The sequence below is a fragment of the Eptesicus fuscus genome, chromosome 16 (genome assembly GCF_027574615.1).
Source record: "Eptesicus fuscus isolate TK198812 chromosome 16, DD_ASM_mEF_20220401, whole genome shotgun sequence".
NCBI classification, from domain to species: domain Eukaryota; kingdom Metazoa; phylum Chordata; class Mammalia; order Chiroptera; family Vespertilionidae; genus Eptesicus; species Eptesicus fuscus.
Window position 1 is genome coordinate 48,344,417 of NC_072488.1, and position 18,883 is coordinate 48,363,299.

Sequence of the window (18,883 nt, forward strand, 5' to 3'; positions counted from 1 at the left end):
GCCAGAGAAAAACCGGTGCTGGAAGCCAAGGGAAGGAAGGCTTATTGCACGAATCTCTTCGTGCAATGGGCCACTAGTAATTTATATAATGAAACATGAGAAACTGGTATAGAGATGATTTAGGATGTGGAGCAATAGTGGAAGGAACATGAAGATAGATGAGGCTAAATCCTATTGATATGGACTCACTAACCAGCAATACTGCTTTTAATATTGTAGCTCAAGAAATTAAAAAGGGATCTCTTTGGTTGGTTGATTGAAAAAGGAACCAAAGGGCGGCAACAGTGAGCATGTTTGAAATGTCAGGAACTTGCCTTGGTTTAAAGTAGAGGAAGGAATTTTAAAGCTTAGGGATTTTTGAATGGTAGAGTGTATTTGTCATTTAAGACCTACGCACCCACCCTGTGAAAATCTAGGAGACATACTTTACACCATGACTATGAGGAGTAACTTTGTGAGTGGAGCACAGACATCCTTGAAGAACTCTGTGATCACTCTTCTCTGAATGCCAAACCTTACAGTGGAAAATGCAGTCACTGAGTGGGGAAATCTAAAGGTAAAAGGAGTTCATTGAATCCCAACTTGCAGGAGCCAAGTAGCGGTACTCAATCATCAAAGACAAGGTTAGTGTGGTTACGGTAATGGACAGCAGTCAAAATAGCAATAAAAATTGTCTGGCTCATGCAGACCTGTGTTGTTGGCTAGTTGATTATGGTGTTCCTAGAACTTAAACAGATGGGAAGCCTATTAAATGCTTACTTGATGGATGTGTATAAGCAGAAAAGTTTTAGAGAAAATGAACAAAAATATCATCTGAATCATAAAAAAGAGAGTCATACCTCTCAATCATTCCAAGGAGTTGAGCTAGTTTACACACTCAGAATCCCTGGAATAAAGGGAATCTGGGCTTACCTGAGAAAGGGACCTGGTACTGCAATGTATATATTGTTACTTTTTCTCCCAGCCTTTCTCAAAGGGACCTATGACCTTTTACCAGGGTAAATGCATTTGAAAAAAGGAAATAATCAGACTTTCAGGGACTATAGACATTTTCTCTGAACTGACATTAGTCCCAAGGGTCCCAAAACATTACTGTGGTCTACCAGTCAGGGTAGGGGCTCATGGAGGTCAGATGACCAATGCATGTTTAGCTCAAATCCAGTGGGGCCTGTACGTACTCAGACCAATGTTGTCATTATTTCTCCAGGTAGCACAATGGAAATAGACATACTTATCAGTTGACAGAATCCCCATACCTGCTTCTTGACCTTTAGAGTGAGGGCTATTAAAGCATGAAAGACCAAATGGGAACCATTAGAACTGCTTCTCTCTAGGAAAATAGTACCCCCAAAGCAATACCATATTCCTAAAGTGATTACAGAAATTAGTGCCACCATCAAAACTAAAGATGCAGGATGTTTCTTCTCACCAAATCCAATTTGATGTACGCATTTGGCCTGTACAGAAGACAGCAATAACTTGGAACTTGGAGAATGACAGTGGATTATCATAAGCTTAACCAGGTGGTGACTCCAGTTGTAGCTACTAACCCAGATATAGTTTTAATTCTAGATTAAATTAACACATCTACAACCTTGTACACTGAGTAGCCAGATTATTATGATCTCTGAACGCATAATAATCTGGCCACTCAGTGTATATCCTATATAATAAAAGGCTAATATGCAAATTGTCCCCTAGACCAGGAGTTCAACCAGCAGGCAGGCCAGCCAACCCCCATGTCTCCTCCCCCTGGCCAGGCTGGCCGGACCCACCCATGCATGAATTCATATATATATATATATGTATACTGAGTGGCCAGATTATTATGTGTTCAGAGATCATAATAATCTGGCCACTCAGTGTATATAGCTACTGAGCTGCCAAATGTCTTTTTCTCCATCCCTGTCAACAAGCTACACCAGCAGCAGTTTGCTTTCAGCTGCCGAAGCCACCAATACACCTTCACCGTCCTACCTCCGGCATATACCAACTTTCCATCCTTATGTTATGATTTAGTTCATAATTTAGAAAATATCTTAATCACCTGTTCATTACAGCATTATGCACCGTGGTCAAGACATGGAAACAACTGAAGTGTCCTTTGATAGATGATTAGATAAAGAAAATGCCGTACATATATACAATGGAATACTACTCAGCCATAAGAAAAGATGAAATATTGCAATTTGTGACAATATGGATGGACCTTGAGACTATCATGCTAAGCAAAATAAGTCAGGCAGAAAAAAGTTAAGAACCATATGATTTAATTCATATGTGGGATATAAAAGCAACAAATGAGCAAACAAAAAAATTGAACAAACAAAAACTCATAAGCATGAACAACAGTATGGTGATTAGCAGAGGAAAGGATATGGGGTAGTAGTAAAGGGTAAAGAGGTGCAAATATATGGTAATGGAAGATGATTTGTTTTTGGGTGGTGGGTACACAATACAATATAGAGATCATGTCTTATTGAAATGTATACTAATTTATTTTTTTTACAATTTTCCATCTTTTTTTTCAATTGTAGTTCACATTCAATATTATTCTGTATAAGTTTCAGGTGCACAACATAGTGGTTAGACAATCATATACTTTAGAGAGTGGTCCCCCTGATATTTCAAGTACCACCCCCCGCCCCCCACCCCGCTCGGCCCATACATAGCTATTACAATATTATTTTTTTCCTCCATTGACCTCTCCCCAGGCACTCCCATTCCCCCACACGTGCCCTCATCCCGCTAGTGACTGTGTCCATTGGTTATGCTTATATGCATGCATACAAGTCCTTTGGTTGATCTCTTACCACCACTCCTCCCCCCTTCCCTCTGAGGTTTGACAGTCAGTTTGATGTTTCTCTGTCTCTGGATTTATTTTTCTTCATTGGTTTATGCTGTTCACTATTTTCCACAAATGAGTGAGATCATGTGGTATTTACCTTTCTCCGACTGCTTATTTCACTTAGCATAATGCTCTCCAGGTCCATCCATGCTGTTGCAAATGGTAAGAGTTTCTTCTTTTTTATGGCAGCATAGTATTCCATTGTGTAGTTGTACCCCGGGTTTTTTAATCAATTTGTCCACTGATCGGCACTTAGGCTGTTTCTAAATCTTAGCTATTATAAATTGTGCTCCTATGAACATATACAATCTTATTAACTAATGTCACTGCAATAAGTTTAATTTTTAAAAAGTAAAAAAAAAAATCATGAACAGCACAGAAATTTCAATAACTCTGCTTCCTTTAGAGAGGGAGGAATAAATGAGAACAGCTTCAAAGCATGTTGTAAATGAGGCTACAACTGAATTTGTGCCATTAACATGTATAAAATTTAAAGCAAATAAAGCATAATTTTAAATCTATTAAACTTTATGTTGAGTGTTCATTATGTTATTTAAATTCTTTATGATTTTAAATATGAAACTTTCTAAAATTGCTAGTGAGCACATATTCAGAATTTTAAGTACATAGAGTACATTATTAAGGAAACAGTAGTTGATAGTGAGGAGAGGCTGAAGAAAAAAAATAAAAATATTGTCCAGCTTCAGTAAAAGATAACTCCTTTAACTCCCCCTATCCCTTCCCTCATTCAGAGAAACAGCCTCTACCAACCAGATAAATAGGCAAATTGCTAAATTCACTCTATGTCTACATACCTACTGTTTTTCTGTTCACCACATTATTTTCTATATTAAAGAAGATAATTATATTTTTTTAAATATTAGTTGATATAAAACCAGGGGGAATAGCTGGCAATGATATGTGCAACATTTAACAACTTTAGTCATGTGTATACTATCTAAGCTCTTTTGATGTGACTGTATATTACTATTATTATTATTACTTATTAAATTAACTTATTTCTTACATTCAAATAATGTTTAAGAATTTTATTTTTATTCAAATGTATTTAAAGGGAACCTAAATCACTTACCAATATAGAAACACCATAACAAATTAATGCACTAAAATTAAAATCATGTAATTAAAATAGGAGAAAGCAAATTATATAATACATTTTTTCAAAATTTAGTTAATTATAAAAATTAATAATTGCTCCGATTTACAAAAATATATATCTGAAAATAATTTTTCAAAAAGGAATGAGACTTAGGCCTGGCCAGTGTGGCGCAGTTGTTTGGAGCATCGGCCCATACACCAAAAGGTTGCAGGTTCAATTCTTGATTAGGGCACACACCTAAGTTTGGGGGTTCAGTCTCTCTCTCTCTCTCCCTTCCTCTCTCCAAAAATTAATAAATGCATCCTCAGGTGAGTATTGAGAACAAAAGAAGATATATATTTATTTTTTAAAAAGGGCATGAGACTTACTGTGATCAGTCAATAAAATTTATATTTTGCTAGATGTCACTTAGTTAAAAGTACAAAATTCTAACACAAAAATTCAATACTATTCTACAATTATGCTGCTGCTGCTCCCTAAGGTTTCCAATCATAGCCATACAATCATAAAAGGTCAAAATCTGCTTAAGAGTGTAACTGTGTTTTCGGATTTGAAATATTATTCTTAAGAAACTAATAGAAATGTTGTTCTACCAACTCACTTCAAAAAATCTGCACAACAAGCCTTGGGTTCTCTTTTTCTTCTGATTAGTTCAAATTATTTGGCAATGTTCACAAAGAAATGGAGTTTCTCATTCATACACCAACACTAATTCATTTCGAACAATAAAGGTAAATTATTAACAAATATTTTCATAGCATTCAAACTATTGTTAGTGAATACATTAGATAATAATATGAAACCAATTATAGACATCTAGGCATGTCTTTCTAGTTTTTGTGCATTCAAGTTAAATTTCCTGATATAACTGTGCCTCTAAAGATAAGTGAAATCATTAAAATTGCTAGTACACAAAACTACAAAAGCATGCATGCATTGCCTCTGAAAGGACGTCTTACTTGGAAGACATTATTTTCTCAATGCAGGCAGAGTTCTTTTATTCATGAAAATTCAACAAGCAAGCATCACTAAAGAATAAAGAGTTGCTTATGGTGAGGGGGAGAGAGAGAGAGAGAGAGAGATAGAGAGAGAGAGAGAGAGAGAGAGAGAGAGAGAATAAAAATATGATGGCCTGCCCTTAATATGAATAACACATTTCTTCATGTGGTATATCTGTTGGGGGCACTTCCATGTATATACCTGAGTCTATTCCACACCCAAAGCAGCAAAATTGAAGTAACGTATAACTTGGATTTGAAGAACAATGTTTATAATAGATGAATTATGGTTTTATCATTTTCTGCATGTTCCCAAACATAGTTTTCAGGCTGTATTTTTTTTGTCTTCACACCAGTAAGCTGCAATTAGTCTGAAATGATCTTTCCCAGTTATAGGTGTGAGGAAAACTACAGACTTTCTTGTATAAAAATTGGTATTTTTATGCAGCTATCATCTGATAAATAATTGGCTGAGTTCATAGTATTAGTACCAACATACTTTTTCATTCTGGTCTCAGTATTGATAAATCAAAGTTCCAGTCATATCTATAATTCTATAATGAATCATGCTGCTTCACAGAGAAAACTAATCAAACGTTATTCATGCTCTGCTACTCAATATGCCTTTACCATTAAAAAAACCCACATTTTTAAAAGTGTCTTCACAATTACTTTTGTGGCTTCAATGTTTTTAATTAAATACCACACTATAAATGATACCTCCACTGTTTTTACAATCATTATTCCCAGTCACAAGGCATGTCCTTTTTTAAATGATGCTTGAAAATTTTATTATTTAAAAAAATAAGTCTCATTTTAGTAGGTTCAAAATGCCATTGCAAATGGAAATATTTAATATCAGAATTTATGAGTGGTTCTTTGTGGGTGACATAAAATTAAATAGACCTAGTCTCTGCCAACATTCCAAAATCAAATTCATAATTTTTGCATGAATTTTTTTTAGTTGGTAGTTAAGCAATACCAAAATGCTGTTTAATTGATTCATTAAATTGATTTTTGTCTTTGTACAAAGATTATATGAATATTTTGTTATAATGACCATGAGTACTTAAAATCAGCACCTTTATGCTTTAAACATTCCAGTTTTAAGCGCAGCTTAATAATGCTTCAAAAACTATTACTGTCATCAGAACAAGAACAACACAAATTATTTTTAGGTATAATATATGCTTATAAAATGTGATTAATTCATTATTCACTTCTAAAGGTAGTTTTAGACATATCATTGTAAAAGGAAGTTTCTGAAAATTCTGTTTTTAAAAATACACACATGGGATCCATATCTATGTAATACATGCTTCCAACAATATGAAAAGATATAGAAATGCATGGTGTAGAACCTTCATTGGTTGGATTAAATGCCATCTATAAGTTATGTGGTCTGCAGAAATAGAATAATTGCAATGATTTCTATGTGGACCTCATTTTAAACAAAGAAATCCATAGAAACTTGTATTTTTTCAGGTTTCACATAAGTTTCTTTTTTATTGAATTTATTAGGGTTGCATTGGTTAATAAATTTTATAGGTTTCAGGTGTACATTTCTATAACACATCATATATATATATTTAGAAATAGAGGCTCAGTGCACAGATTTTTGCACAGTGGGGTCCCTTGCCCTGGCCTGTGGGGATCGGGCTGAAAACAGCTCTCCAACATTCCCCAAGGGGTCCCGGCTTTCTAGAGGGTGCAAACCAGGCCAAAGCACCCCACTGGTACAGAAATCCACGCACTGGGCCTCTAGTCTTACCTTATAATAGACAAATATGCAAATTGACTGCACCTTCGCTATGCCCAAGCCACGCCCACCAACCAAGCCACGCCCACCAGCCACGCCCACCAGGAAACCGTTGCAGGGACTTTGGGGTGTGGCAGAGCTTTCCCGGCCTTGGGCACCAGCGGGGAGCCTACGCCGATCGCAGGAAACCACTGGGGGTTGGCTCCTGCGATCGGTAGCAGGGACACTGGGTGCGGCCGAGCCCAAGGCCACCGCCTGGGGCCAAGCCCTGACCCTGAAAGAAGGCAGAAGGTGGTGGCCACAGCCAAGGCCTGGGTCCCCGGTGCAGGCAGTCAGGTGAATGAAGGTCTATTGCACGAATCTTCGTGCAAACGGGCTACTAGTATGCATATAAGATCTTTGGTCAATCTCTTCCCACCCTCCCCACTCCCTGCTTCCCTCTGAGATTCATCAGTCTGTTCCATGTTTCTATGCATATGGTTTCCACTCCTGCGTTGAGTGTCTGCTCCCTGATGGTTATTACACATCATAGCTATTGGCCGGTCGGCCAGTTGAATGGTCGGCTGGTCGCTTAGGCTTTTATATATATAGATTGTGTGTTCATCACCCCAAACTAAGTCTCCTTCTATCACCATTTATTGTCCCTTTATTCCCAGCCTCCCTCCCTCCCCCATAGCCTCCTTTCCCTATGATAATGACCATACTGTTGTCTGTGTCTGTGACAGTTTTTTTTTTTTCTTTGCTAAATCCCTTCACCTTTTTTTACCCTTCCCCTCTGACAGCTGTCAGTCTCTTCTCTGTATCTGTGAGTCTGTTTCTGTTTTGTTAATTTATTTAATTCATTAGATTCCATATATAAGTGGAATCATATGGTATTTGCTTTATTCTAACTTATTTCACTTAGCATAATACTCTCCAGGTCCATCCATGCTGTAACAAAAGATAAGTTTCTATTACACATTAAAGCACATGAAAATTATTTATATAAAGCTTAGTCACATTTTACCACATAAACAATTGTATTTATCATAAATGAGTTCATGTACCACATTTTTAAAAACAAATTTCAGGCATTATATCACCCCCAAATAAGAACAAGTGATAATGAATCACATTAGTTTTACATTTTTAGGTTTTGAACCAATTGAGAAATACAATATTTATTATTTGATTTTTATTTCTGTGTGCCTACATATACCTTTCTATCTACAAACACACACACACACACACACACACACACACACACACACACAATCAGAGGATAGTGCTCTCCAATGCTCTTATGCTTCTGATAAAGGGACTGCACTAGAACTGTAGTTCTAGTGTATACTTTGTGCACATTAAAATCACCTGGGAGCTTAAAAATCTATCTCCCTCAGGGATTCTGACTGAGGGGCAAAAATCTCCTCAGTTGATTCTATTATGTCCCCAGGACTGAGGACCACTGCGCTAGAGCAACCTTACCATCTTCTCAGGCTACCTTTTTTACCCTCCTCCCATGGAAGAGCCTAGTCAGAGAAGGCTGTTTTCTTATGCCCTCCTTTTTAATGTTATTGCCCTTGCTTAAATATAGTAAATTAAAAATGGTAAAGATACATGATAAAGTCCTGTATAATATAACACCTGAATTGTATTCAAGAGAAAAGGCTGAGAGCTAAAGAGATGATACACATGTGGTTATTTCCACTACCCAAAATAAAACCTTTGGAACTAAATGTAGACCAGATGCCACAAAAATATGTGAGTGGGCCACTTGTCAAGCAAAGAGACAGAGAGAGAGAGAATGAGAATGAGAGACAAAGATGAAATGAATGGGAGAAAGAGGTAATGCATAAGATATGGAGAAAATAAAGAATAAACTTCTATACCAACAAATATGTCTACAGTGCAATAAATATATAGTCCGTAAACAGCGACCTGTGGATCTTTCCTGGGGGTTTTGGCACTGAAGCAGTAATTCAAGCTGTAACAGAGCCATAAAATTATAAATAACTTCAATTTTGTGCCTGTATTCTATGAGATCATCAAAACACTTCAAGTAAATTACAACTTCAAAATCAATTTCTCTCTTCAGCAGATCATCTATTATCCTACATGATTGAAGCTCTCTTCTCTTAACTGGTGTATTATCTAAAGCAAAGTCAAACCCAAAGTTCTTATTTAATGCCAGCACTCTAGCACCTTTAAGAAATAGAAAATAAAAATGCTAATCTATATACATCACTTTGTACTGTAGTGCTGGGCTTTTATATTTATGTGAAGAAAGTAATTGGAAATGAAAGAAAATAATGAGACTGAAGTAGGGGAAATGGCCTAGGTTCACATTTGGGGAGCATCCTCTGCCACATACTCACTACATTATGTGGACAAGTCAATTAACCTCTCTGTACCCCTTTCTTCTTAGATACAAAGTGGGAATAACATATCTATGTAAGTACTTAACTATGGATAAATATAGACAGGTAAGTATTATGTGATGTGTTGGCTCATTCTATCGATAGATAATGGACTAGGTTCAATACCCAGGGCATGAGAGATGAAGAGACAAAAGCAAATTTGTTAGGATATGCTATACATATAAAGTATTTGTTTAAAATATAAGTATGAATTCTGAATATGTATGAAATATTTAGAAGAGTCAAGAAAAATGGTGGCTATCGGGGAGTAACAATTTCCCATGGTTAAAATTTGAAAGCTGTGGAACATCTAGACAAGAAGAAACATAAAGTCTAGAATTACCATGGCATAACATCTGGGAGGATTAACAGATGCAGCACTTCACCTATGTTTTCTTGAATGATAGTATCCTAAAGACAAAAGATTAATATTGACACTTTTAGGGTAAATAATCATTACTGTGCAAAAGGTGATTTGGATAAGATAGGCTATAAAAAAGACTCTTAGTAATCTGTGGCTGCCCTCTCCCCGCTAGCCCCCGCCCCCTGCAGGCTTGTTGAAAAAAAAAAAGGCATTCTGTTTTAGCTACAGGAATGACAGTAAATGATAATTATAAGAGATGGTTTAAAGAACCAACATTTTTGTTGCCACATTGACATAAGAGATGTGAGTTTGGAGCTATTGTTTGGAAAAAAGATGCAGTAACTTGAGTAAGATTTCAATACTATAAATATTGATGTGTTTATTTTTAGATTCAATATTTGTAGCAAGGAAAGCAAATTGAAATGAGAACCAATATTATTCATATTTATTAATATGAAGATATTATAGATACTCTAAAGTTTTTTATGATAGGATTTTATTATTCTCTTACTTTTTTTTCTTGTCATGTTCATAATATGACCATCAAGATCAATAATGATTAATTAAGAGCATTGATAACATAGTTATATTTAGCTCAAAATTTTAATATCCCCCCATAAATAACTAACTAACTTTTAAAGGAATTGTCTATATGTACATTTTTCTCTAGATTATCACATTTTTCCTATTATTATTGTTTAGCAATACACCATTCATCTGTTAACAAAACCTTTAAAGGTTATCAAAATGTTTCCAATAAATTATTCATGCTATTGTAATTTTTTTCTATGAATTTTCTCATGTTGTGAAAATTTCCTTTTCCTTCTTTTATAAAAGCTCTACCTTTTAATTCTCCTCTTATGCCCAATGAAAAAATGAGTTTTTTCATATTTCTGTTATCAGTATTAATTGAAAAATATTGCTAAGGAGATTATATAGAAGACATAAGTGACATCAAATAAATGTTGACTTCAGTGAACTCACTGATTGAATCTTTTAATGCTTACAATAATGTCATCACAACACTGAAATAAGTCAAGAACAGTTTGCTTCAAAGGAGCAGAGGATAAAATTGGAGAGAGAAAAAGGACCACTTATTCTAATGGTATTATAAATATGAGAATGCAATGAAAAAAAAGTGCATAATAAATTCAAAAGTCTTAGACACACTAGCTCCACCTTGAGTGATAATGTAAAGATAAAATTAAGAAGGGGTTTTAATAATTGATAAAAAATAAAATTATGAGAGAAAAAGAATTAATCCTGAACCTACCTATTGAAGAATCTCAAGGTAAAGTACCAATTTACTATTTCATCCCTCAATGTAGATAATAGATCACAGTTACCTATCTACCCTCTGTCTAGTTTCTGATAAGCAACCTTGAACTGAGACTGAGCAGATGTGTGTGTCTTAATTATCTATGTGATATTTGTATGTTAAGGATTGGAGAAAACAATTGTAGAAATTTACAATGGATTAAAACTGTTTAGAAAACTCTTTTTTTCCCTCAAACCTCTCTTTTTTAAGATTTAACTTCCCCAGTGTCTTGAACTGACACAAGGTAAATGGCTCTAAGCATATGCTTACAGCTCTGAGCTCTCTTCTCTCTGCTTCCTTAAACTAATTTATCAAGCTTATTATGTACCAATCTACAAATACCACATTTTCACCCTAGCCAGTTTGGCTCAGTGCTTAGAGTGCCTGCCTGCAGACTGAAGGGTCATGGGTTCCATTTAAGTCAAGGGCATGTACCTTGGTTGCAGGCTAGATCCCCAGTTTCTCTCTTTGCCTCTCCTCCTCCCTTCCATTCTCTCTTAAAAAAAAAAAAAAATCAATGGAAAAATATATTTTGGTGAGGATTAACAACAACCAAAATGCCTCATTATCCATAGAACTATTTCTTCAATTCTTGCTTCCCTGTTTTTATTTATAGTTCCCGCGTGAACTCCGGTTTTTTGAGAGCAGTCTTAGTCAACTCAGCTCAGCCTCTTTATATTCTACCCAGAGCCAATGTTGGCAGCTTCTTTGATAATCCTCCTGGAAGACTTCTTCCCATTACTGTAGCTCCTAGGCTTCTAAGGGATATTATTCCCTTTGAAACGACTACTTTAATAGACTTCAAACTGGCCTTCCTGCCTCTTTCTCCACTGAAGTCCATGACTAATCTTAAAGAAAAGGCCCAATTAGATCACTTCCACGCTCAATTAACTTCTGCGACTCATTTTAGTATGCCAGATTAATTATAAATTTGTTAACCTGGCACTTACACCTTTCCACAAATCCCCAATCTACTTTTCCAGCCCTACCACCCAGACACTATTCTCTAAATGAACAACACGCTCAAATCAAAGTTAACTTTGATTGTTTCTCAAAGATGTTCATGCTGTGGTTTCCAGGTTTTTGCTCACATTTGTTTTACTGTTATTGTGCCTCCGCCAATACGATGTAATAATTATAATTGTTATTGCAGCAACATTAATAAGAACTTTGATTTACCATGGACTATATACCATGGACTATGTTACATGTTTTCTCATCTTAACTTCACAGCATTTCTGCATTAAAATACTACTATCCCTATCACATATGTGATATGATGGAGGCTTAGAAAGATTATATTACTTGATCAAGTTCATTATAACAATGGTGGACTTAGTAACCCAACTTTGGAATGCGGAGTTCAGAACAATTTCACTTTGCTCTCTCAATACAGATATAGAGGCTGAAATTCAACTTGTCCTTCATTTGAAGTGTCACTTCTTTAGTGTAGACTTCCTGGTTTCTACCCCCAGACTGTGAATAGTCCCCTTTTTGACTTACCAAACCCCAAGCTCCAACAAAGCATTTTTATTATACAAAAAACATCTTACTATACTTTGTTTTATAAAAATGTGTTAATTTGTTCAATATTCAAGATAGATACCAGTAGTAGCAGCTTGAACAAAATGACTATTTTTGAATCTTTTTCATCTTCTAAGGTATGTAACCAAGAGAATAATTTTCCTTTGACCCTTTTAAGTTCTCTTGCTGGTCTAATAATCAAATTAACCTTGAGATAGATTAATAGGACAAATAACCAAGTTTATTACATGTATACATATAGGGGTTTCCTAAGAATATGGGACCCAAGGACAAGTTGGCTGATGAAGCTTACATGATTTTATGGCCTAAGTAAAGGGAGGCAGAGGTCTGGGACTTCACAGAGAAAGTAAGCAATTAATAGATGTGAGAGCAAGCCAGCAGGGCTCAAACCCCAGTGTGGGGCTTGCAGGAGTCAGCCGATCAATGATTCTCTCTCATTATTGATGATTCTATCTCTTTCTCTCTCCCTCTCCTCTGAAGTCAATAAAAATACATTTAAAAAATAGATTTGAGAAAAAGCTAACATTTTATAAATGAATTCTTGCCAGTGAACCTAGAAATAATGGGACACATAGGGGAGTCTAAAAGACTTGGCTAGGTTCTTCCCTGCCTCCATACCTAGTTACTATTATGCTAAGGTGATAGCTCCCTTTTTTTAAGCAGGTGTTGTTGTTTTTTTTCCTCTGTCTAATGGGGGAGGTTTATCGATTCTTTCTGAGTATTTTGTTTCATAAAAAATAACAAGATTAAAATAATCAATATTCCAAAAGCTTATTTTAGTGTGGCAAACTCTGTTTCCCCTCAATATATACAGTAGCTGCTCAATAAATAATAGTTGAATTATTTCAAAGGATTCTGCAGAGGCAAAATTATACTTAAATAAAGCTATTTTGTGAATAGTTTTCTAACCCAGATCTACTATTGATTTGTAACAAATATTTTTGTGGTTTTTCAGATTAGGCTCATGGATGGTTAAAGGGAATGATTTTGTAGGTCCCAAAACTGTGGGACCTACAGCACTGTGGGAGAAACTCATGCAGAATAGGAAGTTGTACACCTTTTTTTCTTTTGACTACCTGATATTTTTGATGGGGAACAGTGAGCTCTCCATGACAGAACATAAGAAAGCACTCAAGAAAACTAGAAGCAACAATTGGAAATCTAAAGGGTGATTGAAGGTAGCAGGAAGCTAGGTTGAACTATAGTTATTTAACTGGGCACTCCTTCTCAAATACACTGACCTAGAAATTGCTTAGGTAATAAGGTATAAACTTTTGTATGGAATATGCTATAATGTCTAATAACTTCTTTTAAAGAATCTGACAGAAAGACCAAAATAGAGATAACATGAAAGTGCTGATGAAGGAGACCTATAATGCTAGGGTTGACTTGACAACTGGAAATAAGGTAAGAAACAAAGGCCATTGCAAGCATGCATCACTGAATATTCAACTTAAGTTATAGGAATGAAACCTAGAAACAACGAAGAATCTAGACTACTGAAACATAAATTTAACATGAGGATTTTCCTAAGATATGATGAAATGTCCCACAGAAAACTCTGGACATCATGTACTGTATTTTTCTACAGGAGTCACTTAAAAGGCAGGTATTTTTATATGGCTATGATTATCCCTTATAAAAGAATGACTTCCTGAAAAGAAACACACATAACCCTTCATTTTTTTAAGACAAAACAAAATTAATAAATTAATGACAACAGAAACTCTATACTACATAAACAGTGATTGTTTTCAAATTAGCACAATGATGTTAAAGTTCAGATAATGATATTTAAAAACTGAGCTAAAAGAACAGAGACTACAAATTTAAATATAGATATTTCCAGTTTCTCACAGAAATAAGCAAAGATAATTTACATGTGCACATGACTAAATTATTCTATCAAAAAATAAAAAAATCTCTCTCCATTTATTCATGTCTTTTTATATAGTTTTCAGTAGAGTTTCAATGTTTTCTTTATGACTGATTTATTTTATGTTAAATGTTCATGATTATTTTATATACTTCAGATTGGCAAATAAAAATATTTTATTTTTAGCTGGTTATTATAGAATTATTGTAAACTATATATTTGTTTTTTCACTTTTTAATCAGATGTCTTGAAAATGATCTATTTTCTTATAGCTTTTATAAGTATTTCAATGTTTTTTTCCAGAAACACGTTATTTAAAAATAATAAAACGTTTGTTTTCTTTTTGTGTGTATTTCATGTATTAGATAATTTAATTATTCATTATTTGGTGAAGAGTAACATAACAAGTAGTGTAATAATAAGAAATTATGATTGCCTTCCAAATTTTAATAGAGTTATATTTTAGCTTGTTTAAACATGTTTTTATTTAGAATTTTTAAATGTAAAATTATACTTTACGTGTTTTGTGATATTTTAAAATAATAATTATTTTGAAAAAGTTTTTATCATACAGTAAAAGTAGTATAGGTATATATATATATATATATATATATATATAATGCATCTAATACATATACATATATCATATACCTTGAGAATTTGATAGTTTTGGCTAATAAAAACATCATTTCCTTGGATTTTTATATAGTTTTATTGAGGTATAAATTAACATATAAACCCTGGCCTGTTTATATCAGTGGTTAGTGTCAGCCCACAGACCAAAGGGTTGTGGGTTCAATTCCTGGTCAAGGCCACATACCTTAGTTGCAGGTTCTGTGAGGATATATTATATGAACAATAATCAGCATATAGAAAATAAACATACCCACCACTCCCCAAACTTTTCTTGTGCATGTATGAAATCTCTCCATCCTACCCCCAGCTCCTTTTGCCTCAGTCCTCAGGTAAAAATTGAACTTTTTGTTATAGATCAATTTGCATTTTTTAAGAGTTTCTTATAGATTAATAATTCAGTATGTATCTTTGTGGTTGGTGTCTTTTTCTCAGCATAACTATGTTGCAATTTACTTATGTTATGATGCATATTATTTTTTCATATTGTTGAGTAACATTCCACTATATGGATATGCCATGTTTTGTTTACCTCTTAAGTTGTGACTGAACATTTGAGATATTTTAAGCTTTTGGGTATTAAAAATAAAGCTGCTATGAACATTCACTTACAATATTTTTAGTTATATGCTTTTCTTTTCTTTGGGTGTAAAATGGCTGGATCATACAGTAGGAATAAGTCTAATTTTTAAGCAAAATGATAAACTATTTTCTAAAGGGGTTCAATATACAGAAAATAGCCATATGGATTGCTTTGATATTTTGTCTGCTCATGCTAATATCTGTGTCAGTTCCTTGTGGTTTTCAATTAATTTATTTTTCATCATGGGTCATATTTTTATGCTTCATCAAATGCCTGATAATGTTTTATTGGATACAAGATGTTTTGTACCAGTCTCAGCCTGTCGATAACCAATGTTGTGGCTGAAATAGCCCTTGTGATTCTTATTATGATAGCAAAATTTTCTCAGTGATAACGATCAGGAAACTGCATAAAAAACAAACAATGGTTTATTACTTACAAGTCCTGAAAATTATGTGACAGATCTGGGGTTACAAAATGAGGTAGTGAGGCGAGAGAGAGAGAGAGAGAGAGAGAGAGAGAGAGAGAGAGAGAAAGAGAGAGAGAGAGAGAGAATATTGGGGCTTATTTTATTGAGGTCAAGAATGGGAACATAGAGTTTCCTGGACTGTCTTTATTGGTTAATAGCGGGAAATTGAAGTTCAAGAAGAGGAGAGAAAAAAAAAAAAAAAAAAGCAAATAAAGTGGCCCAAATGGTTAGTTATCGAAATGAACCAAGATCACTAAAACAAAGGAAGCTGTGTGGGGAGGAGGGGCCCAGCCTGACTTAATCTAGTCCTGTGGCTGGTAATGTGGTTATTGGAGATAGCTGTCTCTGAAGTGGATGCCTTTTTGAAGTAGATGCCTCAGCAATCAAAGCTTAAATTAGTCACTTGCCTTATGTCAGGGTTTATGCTACAACAGACTTTGCAAATTTCACTTTGTTGAACGTTGGGTAGTTTTGTAATTTACAAATAATCTTCAGCATTGTTCTAGGAAACAGTTATTTGGAAACAATTTGATTCTTTTAAATAATACATCTGATAATGGGTTAATATCCAAAATTCATAAGGAACACATACAACTTAACAAAATGAAGACAAACAATCCAATTAAAAAATGGGCAAAGGGCCTAAATAGACATTTCTCCAAAGTGGACATACAGATGGCCAAGAGGCATATAAAAAAATGCTCAAAGTCACTGATCATCAGAGAGATGCAAACTAAAATGACAATGAGGTATCCTGTCATACTTGTCAGAATGGCTACCAAAACAAATCAGCAAATGACAAGTGCTGGCAAGGGTATAGAGAAAAAGGAATCCTAGTACACTGCTGGTGGGAATGCCATTATGAAAAAAAATGGCAACCATAATTAAAAAAAATTATGGTGTTTCCTTAAAAAATTAAATATGGAACTGCCATTGGGTGATCCCACTTCTAGGAATCCCACTCCTAGGAATATATTCTAAGAAGCCTGAAAAACCAATCAGAAAGAATTTATGCACCCCTATGTTCATATCAGTGCAGTTTACAATAGCTAAGATCTGGAAACAGCCCAAGTGTCCATCAGTAGATGAGTGGATAAAAAAGCTGGTACATCTATACCGTGGAATGCAACGGTAAAAAATAAGGTTTTCTTACCCTTTGAGTTAGCATGGAGGGACCTGGAGAGTATTATGCTACATAAAATAAGCCAGTCAGAGAAAGACCAGGATCACATGATCTCACTCATCTGTGGAATCTAATGAACAAAATAGATCCAGAGACACAGAAGCATGGGACAGAATGTGGAATCTCAGAGGGAAGGCGGGGAGGGTGGGTGAGAGGGAAGAGATCAACCAAAGAACTTGTATGCATATATGCATAACGCTTGGACACAGACAATAGGGTGGTGAAAGCCTGGGGTCGGGAGCAGGAGGTGGGACTAGAAAGGGGTCACGGGGTGGGAAAGGGGACATATGTAATACTTTCAAAAATAAAGATCTAAAAAATTATTTTCTGTTTTATAAATTTATTTCTCCTGTGCATCTTTCTTAATCTTCTTACCTTGAATGCTTAATTTCTTTATTTTTATTTTTTCTTGCCTGAAAATAAAATATTTTAGTCTTTGTATTTTTCTCCAACCAGTACTGTGTCCACCTCATAAAAGTTTAAATCTATACTGTGTAGCACCATTCTGCTTTTTAAAACCAATTTTTGGTTTGGAAATTACCAAACTGATCTTTCATCAATTTTGCATTTCTATTATTTATATTTATAACAATGGTTACTTTTCTTTCTTAGATCTTTGTTTAAACTTGAAAAATTAGTTTTAAGATGTTGTCTTACTTTTCTTAATTTTTTCTCACCAAATGGCATGAATCACATCGACACATTATTTTATTCTCCTGAAAGCCCCCATAGGCGACCTCTCCTTGGCACCAATAACAGTCCACTTACATACTGTTAGAAGGTCCCTTTAGAGCTTAAGCTGCCGGTCTGGTTGATGTGAATTTATGTCACTAGCTGAGCAATGAATTAGATTAATTGGGAAGCATTCCAGAGCCACCAAGAGGAATTCATCTCTGTAGTTTTTGTGAGTGTGTTTGATGACGCTGCTGCTTTCTGTACGTGGCTTTTTCTTTAGGCCACTCACTTTGCCAACCACTGGCTGGGTTAGCTCCCCTCTCCCTCTGGTTGTTTGCACTATCTGGGCGGTCTCCACTTTCTCAGTCTTCCTGCTGCGCTCACTGTGCTGTCTCTATGTGGTACAAGTTCCTCTCTCAGCATATCGATGACATTGGAAGGAAAGGGTACGTGGGCTGCTGCTCCTGTGAACCGAGGGTGATGTTTGTCCCCAGTCTTCACCTATAAGTCTGAAAATGCTAGAGCGATTCTTAAACATGTCTCCTGTTGTGGTCCAAGGATGCTGCTGTTTCTCTGGAAAGAAAGCTCTCTGGAGACCCCTAGCACAGTCTGTAATCTGACTCATGTTCACCAAGATAACTGTTTTGCTTAAATTTTCTTGGACCTGGATAACTATAACATCTAGTTTTCAGTATTGAACCAGCTGTATTCTTATTATGTCTTGTAAACAAAAATTGCTTATTTCAGGTCATAGAACCCATGTGATAATAGGTTTGCATGCATGCAGTGTCCATAGACCTGAAACACAAAATACACTCTGTAGTTTTTGCTGCTCTTTTACTGTTATTAAAATAATGCAGGCATGTGAACAGACTTCGAGTATAAAAGATTAGGAAAAACAAAACAAAACCCCAACTCTCTCTTTTTTTAAATTTTGTTTAATCCTCAATCTGAGGATATTTTTCCATTGATTTTTAGAGAGAGTGGAAGAGGGAAAGAAGAGAGAAATATCAATGTGAAACACATCAATTGGTTGACTCCTGCATGAGTCCGGACCAGAGTCTGGGCCAAGGAGGATCCTGCAACCGAGGTACGTGCCCTTGACCAGAATCAAAC